General features: G+C 39.1%; 1 pseudogene; it reads left to right on the forward strand.

Annotated features, from left to right (window-relative positions):
- The first annotated feature begins 2117 nt into the window (after positions 1-2117).
- LOC114613514 overlaps positions 2118-9402 on the forward strand; it is a 26554-nt pseudogene continuing 19269 nt past the window's right edge.

The following is a 9402-nucleotide window of genomic DNA, read 5'->3' on the forward strand; positions in this document are numbered from 1 at the left end:
TGGCCTTTTCATTTCTAACTTTAAGCACAGTGCCTAGAAGATCTCTAGGCTTGTCCAGTGAGTTTAAAGAAACTAGTATAATACAAATAACTTCTATGTTAGGAAGTCCAGAAAGTACTCCCATAAAGAATTAGTTTGAGCCAGGCACTAAACTATGTGATTTTATATGTACAATTTCATTGCACCCTTCCCCTATCCCTGTAAAGTGTGCTATTAGTGTTCAGCATACTTGCACAATCCAAGGCTCAGAAAAGATGAAAAGATTCAGCCAGGATCACATAACAGAAAGTGAAGGACCAGAGTTCAAATGGATCTCTTCCAGCTCCTGCTTTTTATAGTGCTTTTTAAGTGGACCCTACTTGTAGTAAGTTTAATATTAAGTTTTAAAATTACACTATGTAAATTAATTTATCATCATCATTCCATAACTTCACAGCTTCCATTCATATTAGTCACTGAAATTTTCAGTCCTAGAGGGAAGCAGATGGTTAAGTAAGAAGAAACTGGAAAGTGTGGTGTCAATGTCCTTACCTTGTCAAAGACAATTAGCTCCATGTGAACATGTTCAAAAGAAGAATAAATGTTGAAGTCAACTGTGAACCAGCAGCTCTAAGAGATTAAAAACAAGAGAAAGTCTTCAATAAAACCAAATAAAATGGTTTTAAAGAAAGTTGCATTTTTAGAGCAGATGAGCTTCCCAGGAACTCTAGGGTATTTCATTGTGCTGCCCTACTGTGCTCTACACTTAATATAGCCTTTCTCTACAGCTTTGACACATTAGAAGGTTGTCAGAAAACAAAAGCTTGTGGGGTAAGATGTCTTTCTGAAAGTGTGCAGTCACCAATTAATGAGTTTTCATGTTATTCTTTTGTAACTGGAAGCACCTGGATAGGGCTCAAGCACAAGGCAACCCCACTTTATGTGTCAATAATTCTAACTCACAGGGAGAGGTCTTCCTTCAAAGTCATCTACTCGGCTTCCCCTTGCCATATAGAGATCTGCGGCCCTTAATCAATGGGCCTCAAGTAACACTCAACAAAATCTTTAATTCTTCTCAAGTGTTCTCTGTTTACTGCAGTTGCATCAAATCTTCTAAGCAGAGCCATAAGGCATTTGGGTTGTCACTCTTAAACAAATGCCCATATTCCAAGCCACAGACAAACATGAAAATATAGAGTGGGTCCTCTCTTAGTTGATTCATAAAAGTATAAACATTTTATACATAAATATGGCATCATGATTTGACACATAATAGTTGAGTACATGGGTGACAAATGTTTAATTCAAGTCAAACATACTCATCTCCTAAAATATTTTTAAGTTAGAAATTATCAAAATCCTTTCTTCTTCTTTCTGAAATGATATAGCACTTAATAATCTCTCAACAGCACAATACACATCACAACTTCTTGCCCCTGTCTACCTGTAACTAACCGCCCACTGTCAACATTTAACTGCATGCCTTCCCTCCATTATACCTGGTAATTTCCATGAGAAAAGTTTCAAATACTTGTGTGTAAATCAGCCTTCTGAGATTCCAAGTAGGAAATCACATCTTCTTCTCTTTCAGTTCCTGGCTCAATATAATGATTTCTAGTTGTATTCACATTGACACAAAGGACAAGATGTTGTTCTTCTCATAGTTAAATGATTTTCAATTGTTTATGTGCTCCACATGGTCTTTATCCTTTTGTCAGCTAATGAGCATTTGTTTTCACTTTTTGACTGTTATACATAGTGGTGCAGTAAACAGGGCATTGCAGATGCCCCTCTATGTATTCATTTCATCTCAATTAGATTAATCCTGACAACTAAGGAAAGTAAATTAGATAGTAAGTCTGTTTGTGATGTTAAGGGATTGTCTATGCTCTTTTCTATAAGAAATATATGTTACAGCAGTGTGTAATGGAATGGTTACATTTCTCCACTACTGCCCACACACATAGAGTACATACAGATAGACAAACATTCATGTATATAAAAATAATAAATCTTTTAAAAATAATTATTTATTGTGGTCATTTGATTAGGAATGGCCTTCCTAGGCACATAGATTTGAATGCTTTGTTACCAAGGAGTGGCACTGTTAGGAGATGAAGTGCCATGATGGAGTAGGTATGGTCTTGTTGGAAAAAGTGGGCAATGTGCTGGCAGAGATTGTAAGGTTTCAGATGCTCAAGCCATGTCCAGTGTCTCTCTCTTCCTGTTCCCTGCTGATCCAGATGTAGAACTCAGCTCTTTCTCCAGCACCATGTCTGCTACGATAACGGACTAAATCTTTGAACCTGTAAGCCAGACCTAATTAGATGCTTTCCTTTATAAGAGTTGCTATGGTGTCTGTGTCTCTTCACAGCAATAGATCACTGATTAAAACATCTGTATATCTGAAACATCAACCTTCTGCCAAGTGTACAGTCTCCAAATATCATTCCCATGCAGTAAGCTCTCTCATCACTCTGGTCATAGTTGCCTTTGCTGAACAAAGCTTTCTAGTTTTAAGTAACTCCATTTATCATTTTTTTCCTTTTGTTTCTGTGCCTTGGGGCTTAAAGCCCCAGAACACCACCCCATTTTAGTGTTGTAAAGCATTTCCTCTCTGCTTTACTTCAGTGGTTCTATAGTCTTAAACTTAAGTCATTCAATGGTGAGCTGATTTGCGTCAGTGGCAGAAGATGGGTGTAGGCTCATTCTTCTACATTTGTATATTCAATTTTTCAAGCACCACTAACTGGAAAGACAACTTTTTCATCAATGTGTATTTTGTTAGCTTTGTCAAGAATCATTTGCTGTAGGTGCATGGCTTTATTTCTTAGCTTTCTATTCTATACCACTGATCTATACATTTGTTTATATGTTGACACCATGTTTTGATTATTACCACTTTGTAGTATGTTTGGGAACCATGTTACATAATGCCATTTTTCTAATTCTAGCTGAAGAAGAAATCAAGAACAAATCTCACTTTTAAAAGTTAGAAAAAAATAAGAACAAATGTAATCACAGAGATAATTTTTTTACAATGAAAATTATATAACATGAATAAAAATTTGAAGGATAAACACAAAATTGGAAAGACATTTATATCAAATTGGGTTGGATCTGACTTCTACGGCCACAGGTCTTTCACAATCTTATAGCAGAGCTTAGTCTGTAGCTGGAAATGATACAGGGCTAACCACTAGTTCACCCCATAAGGGTAGATCCTGTCTGGTTCTGAGGCAGGTCTAAAGCCCCATTTGCAAGTATTGACTTGGCGGTAACTGTACAACCCAAAGTTGGGGAATGTAAGATAGAAACAATCCCCTGGCCTCCAAGGTTATCAATAATATGGGTCCCAACTGAGTCTGTCAGCTATAACGATGTACACTATATCAGGAAGAGAGAGGGCATGTGCGTCCCAGGCCAAACAATAGAACTGTTGTGGCTGTTACCTAAGTCTGTCCCACAAACACACAGGTCTCAAACAGTTGTCTAGATCATTCTAGAGGCCCTATCTTTAAGCTCAAGACTATATACAGGGCCTTCAGTTTCTACCAGGTTATAGGTCTCATCGTAGTAGGCCCAAACTAAGCTCTGTACTAGCTTTCTGTTTCCAGTAAGTTTGGACTAGGTCCTTATCCAATGTTGTAGGTGAGGTGGTAATTATGTGTCATGTATTCTTCACAGTACTAGTTTTACTATGTGTAATGCCTGGATGAGAGGTTATTGTACTGAGTTTCAAGTCTGAGGCCTAGATACTCTCTCCCTTTACCAAGTAGAAATCATCTCTCTCCAGTGAGAGCTGCTTACAGGCTCCGGAGAGGTGATGCAGATTTTTTTCTTCCTGTTTACCTTAAATCATGTTTTCATGTTTTATACTAAAGGCAGGCACTATGCTGTTTAACTTGGTGGGATTGTAGGAAGAGGCCATGAAGATCATAGTCAAATGCCATTCTTTCCTTTGCTCTCTAAGCCAATTGACTCATCAGCCTGGAAATGACTCATTCATTAATGGGATCATATACACAATAGATTGTAGTTATCTTCACCACCATTGCCCATCCTCATCACCCTCCCTCCTGTTAACACATTTCTTTTCAACAAGTCTCTTTACTTTTCATGTCTGATGTGTGTATTTGTGTGTATGTGTTTGTGTGTGTGTGTGTGTATGCATGTATACATGTTCATGTGTGTCTACTTAGTTAATTGGGATTGCTTACATGAGCATGAGTAGTGGACTTTACTTCAATAATCTCTTATAGAGGGACCTCAAGCGCCCTTCTCCCTTCTATAACAAAATTTTGGCAGGCTCAGTCTATATAGGATTTGGGTAGGTAACCAAAATCCAGTGAATTTGAGTGCAGCAGCTATGCCATGTCCAGAAGACACGTTTTGAAACAGATCTCCTGGATCTTCCTGGATCTTCCTGCTTCCTCTTCCATCATGTTCTCTGAGCCTTAAGATATATGATGCTGATGTCCCATTTAGGGCTGAGCACACCATTGTCTTATTCTCGTCAGTTCCACCAGTCATGAGTCTGTCACTAACTATGGCCTGTAGAGAGAATATCTCGTGTATTGTATGGATGCATCATTTGTCAATTAAAAAGCCTATGGCCTATGGATTAGGCAAGAAATAGAGGTGGGGCATCCGGGAAGAGAAAAGATTCTGGAATAGAGCCTGACAGAGATTCAACATGAAAATATAAGGAGAAGGATGTATGGTACCTAAGCACTGGGAACTAACCACATGACAGAATGTACATTAAAATAAATTGGTTATCTTAAGTTATGATTCTAGTCAGAGAAGAGCCTAGCTATATGGCCAAGGTATTTATAAATGTATTTTGAGTCTGAGCCTTATTTCTGAAATTATGGGGCTGGGAAGAAGAACCAGATCATAACTTTACAATGGCCCACACTAGAAGCTTTTCTAACAAAGACTGACAGTAGTGTGAACCTATGAATAGGAATATTTGGAAAGCAATGACTACATATCAACTTAGCAAACTAATAGTATCAGCTTCTCCCCTAGAGCTTAGAATCTCCTCTGCCACCAGCTCTTGACCAGGTTTACAGGATTGGCTGTTAAATTCCCTTCTTTGAAACAGGCCTCAAATCCAGTCAGAAAACTGTTGGTTAAACCCATACAGAATATTCTGCGTAAGGCTGTTGATGAATCCATCACTTCTCAAGCAGCCCACAGAGCATTTTCTGGTACAGTGAAAGCTGTTAACATGGAGGAAGCCTCAATCTCAGCTCAGCTTGATTTCTCCACGTCTTGTTACTGTATTGGGTGGTGTCTTCAGTAAGAAGGGTAACCATAAACTTCTGCTTAGAACCAAAATCAATGGCAGTAATCTGCATTGGTTTGGGGGCCTATGGAACTACATGATCAACAATTTAAATTTTAAAAAAATGGAGGTAGCAGAAGTTTTACTGTGTAGCCTAGGGTGGTTTCAAACTTCCAGTCTTCCTGCTTATTTCCCTGAGTGCTGAAACAACAGGCATGTGCCATCATTCTCAGATCCTGACAAGTTCTTACTTTGAAGACCAGGCTGGCTTCAAAATAGCAGTCCTCCTGCCTTGGTCTTCTAAATTCTGAAACTACAGGCATGACCCACCATCCCTGGCTGAAAGTCTTTTTATTACTAGTAAACAAAAAACCCCTAGAAATGAGTGATCATGATAAATAAATGTTTTTCAGAGTTAGTTTTGTATCTCATGTAAGAAAATTACCCTAAAATTACTTCTGAAAAGTGATGCTAATAACCCTCTAATGTCACTCAGTGTTTAATTGCTATCTCATTCCCACAAAACAGTTACTTTTATGAGGAATAATTTTTAAATTTTACTGAAGGTATAGGTCACAGTATAACAAATAGTTTTATTCCAAACACTCACAACTAAACAATGTCAATAGTTTGTCATATTGAATATTTATAATAAAGAGCTAACACTGAGGACTAACCATGTACAGGCAAAATTGCAAATGTTTTACACAGATTAATTTGACTAAATCTTGCAAATCCCTATGAGATAGGGCTGTGAGCTTTGCAAAGTTAAATTTAAGGGGTCTATATTAGTATTTTAAAGCTGCCAAGAAGAGTGTCACAGTCTGGGTAATTTAAACAACAAAAACTCATTTCTTCACAATTAGAGAAGCTCAAGTTTGTAATCAATGTGCTATCAGGTTATTTCTATGCCCTCTCTCCTTCATATGCAGATCTTCTACCTGTATTTCTCCTTGATATGCACATTGTCATCTTCTACCTGTATCTCTATACCCTTTTTCTCATTTACTAATTCTTTTTTTTTCCTTTTTTTCTTTCTTTTTTTTTTTCTCTTTCCTTTTTTTTTTAATTTTTTTATTGGATGTTCCATCCACACCTCACATGTTGTCCCCTCACCCCATCCCCCACCCACCCAGGAACCCCCAATCCCCTCACACCTCCTCCCTCTTCCCTGTGGATGCAACCTCCATCTACCCCCCCACTCCCACCTCCCCACCCTCAAAACTCCCACCCCCTGGGGCGTCCAGCCTTCATGAGGTCAAGGATCTCATCCTCCACCTGTGCCCAGCAGGGCCCTCCACTCTTATACATTCAGCTAAGGCCCTGGATCCCTCCATAAGTGCTCCCAGGCTGGTGGTCTAGACCCTGGGAGCTGTGGCCGGTTGGTATTGTTGCTCTCCTCATGGGGCCACAAATCCTTTCAGCTCCCTCAGTCTTCACTCTAACTCCTCCATTGAGAACCCCATGATCACTTCAATGGCCAGTTGTGAGCATCTGCCTCTGAATATGTCAGACTCTTGAAGATCTCTGAGGAGACATCCATATCAGGCTCCTATCTGCATGCACTTCCTGACTTCCACATCAGCATCCACCTTTGGTGACTGCACATGGGATGGATACTCAGGTGGAAAGGTCTTCAGACGGCCCCTCCTTCAGTTTTTGTCCCTCGCTTTGTCTCCATATTTGCTCCCCTGAGTACTTTGTTGCTCCTTCCAAGAAGGACCGAATCACCCCCACTTGGTCTTCATTCTTTATGGACTTCATGTGGCCTGTGAGTTGCATCTTGGGCATTTTAAGGTTCTGGGCTAATATCCAATAATCAGTGAGTGAATACCATGTGTGTTCTTTTGTGATTGGCTTACCTCACTCAGTATGATAATTTCTAGTTCCATCCATTTACCTAGGAACCTCTCAAATTCATTGTTTTTAATAGCTGAATAATACTCCATTGTGTAAATATACCACATTTTTTTGATCCATTCCTCAGTTGAAGGACATCTGGGTTCTTTCCAGCTCCTGGCTATTATAAATAAGGCTGCTATGAACATAGTTGAGCATATGTCCTTATTATATGTTCGAGCACCTTCTGGGTATATGCCTAGGAGTGGTATAGCTGGATCCTCGGGTAATGCTATGTCCAATTTTCTGAGGAACCGCCACACTGATTTCCAAAGTGGTTGCACCATCTTGCAGTCCCACCAACAATGGAGGAGTGTTCCTCTTTCTCCACACCCTCGCCAGCATCTACTATCACCTGAGTTTTTAATCTTAGCCATTCTGACTGGTGTGAGATGGAATCTCAGGGTTGTTTTGATTTGCATTTCCCTGACGACTAAGGATGCCGAGCATTTCTTTAGGTGCTTCTCGGCCATTCGAGTTTCTTCTGTTGAAAATTCTTTGTTAAGCTCTATACCCCATTTTTTAATAGGGTAATTTGGTTGCCTGGAGTCTAATTTCTTGAGTTCTTTGTATATATTGGATATTAGCCCTCTATCAGATGAAGGATTGGTAAAGATCTTTTCCCAATTTGTTGGTTGTCGTTTTGTCCTATTGACAGTGTCCTTTGCCTTACAGAAACTTTGCAATTTTATGAAGTCCCATTTGTCAATTCTCGATCTTAGAGCATATGCCATTGGAGTTCTGTTCAGGAACTTTTTCCCTGTGCCCAAGTATTCGAGGCTTTTCCCCACCTTCTCTTCTATTAGTTTCAGTGTATCTGGTTTTATGTGGAGGTCCTTTATCCACTTAGATTTGAGCTTTGTACAAGGGGATAAGAATGGATCAATTTTCATTCTTCTACATGTTGTCCTCCAGTTGAACCAGCACCATTTGTTGAAAATGCTGTCCTTTTTCCACTGGACAGTTTTAGCTCCTTTGTCAAAGATCAAGTGACCATAGGAGTGTGGGTTCATTTCTGGGTCTTCAATTCTATTCCATTGATCTTCCTGCCTGTCTCTGTACCAATACCAGGTAGTTTTTATCACTATTGCTCTGTAGTACAGCTTGAGGTCAGGGATGGTGATTCCTCCCGAAGTTCTTTTATTGTTGAGAATAGTTTTCGCTATCCTAGGTTTTTTGTTATTCCATATGAATTTGAGAATTTCCTTTTCTAACTCTGTGAAGAATTGAGTTGGGATTTTAATGGGGATTGCATTGAATCTGTAGATTGCTTTTGGCAAGATGGCCATTTTTATTATATTAATCCTGCCAATCCATGAGCATGGGAGATCTTTCCATCTTCTGAGATCTTCTTCAATTTCTTTCTTCAGAGACTTGAAGTTCTTGTCATACAGGTCTTTCACTTGCTTGGTTAGATTCACACCAAGGTATTTTATATTATTTGCAACTATTGTGAAGGGTGTCATTTCCCTAATTTCTTTTTCAGTCTGTTTATCTTTCATGTAGAGGAAGGCTACTGATTTGTTTGAGTTGATTTTATAACCAGCCACTTTGCTGAAGTTGTTTATCAGGTTTAGGAGTTCTCTGGTGGAAGTTTGGGGGTCACTTAAGTATACTATCATATCATCTGCAAATAGCGATATTTTGACTTCTTCCTTTCCTATTTGTATCCCTTTGACTTCTTTTTGTTGTCTAATTGCTCTGGCTAAGACTTCCAGTACTATATTGAATAGGTAGGGGGAGAGTGGGCAGCCTTGTCTAGTCCCTGATCTTAGTGGGATTGCTTCAAGTTTCTCTCCATTTAGCTTGATGTTGGCTACTGGTTTGCTGTAAATTGCTTTTACTATGTTTAGGTAGGGGCCTTGAATTCCTGATCTTTCCAAGACTTTTATCATGAAGGGATGTTGAATTTTGTCAAATGCTTTCTCAGCATCTAGTGAGATAATCATATGGTTTTTTTCTTTAAGTTTGTTTATATAGTGGATTACATTGATGGATTTCCGAATATTGAACCATCCCTGCATTCCTGGGATAAAACCTACTTGATCATGATGGATGATTGTTTTGATGTGGTCTTGGATTCGGTTTGCTAGAATTTTATTGAGTATTTTTGCATCGATGTTCATAAGGGAGATTGGTCTGAAGTTCTCTTTCTTTGTCGGGTCCTTGTGGGGTTTGGGTATGAGTGTAATTGTAGCTTCATAGAACGAATTGGGTAGTGTTCCTTCTGT

This window comes from Grammomys surdaster, unplaced genomic scaffold (assembly GCF_004785775.1).
Source record: "Grammomys surdaster isolate TR1022 unplaced genomic scaffold, NIH_TR_1.0 62, whole genome shotgun sequence".
NCBI classification, from domain to species: domain Eukaryota; kingdom Metazoa; phylum Chordata; class Mammalia; order Rodentia; family Muridae; genus Grammomys; species Grammomys surdaster.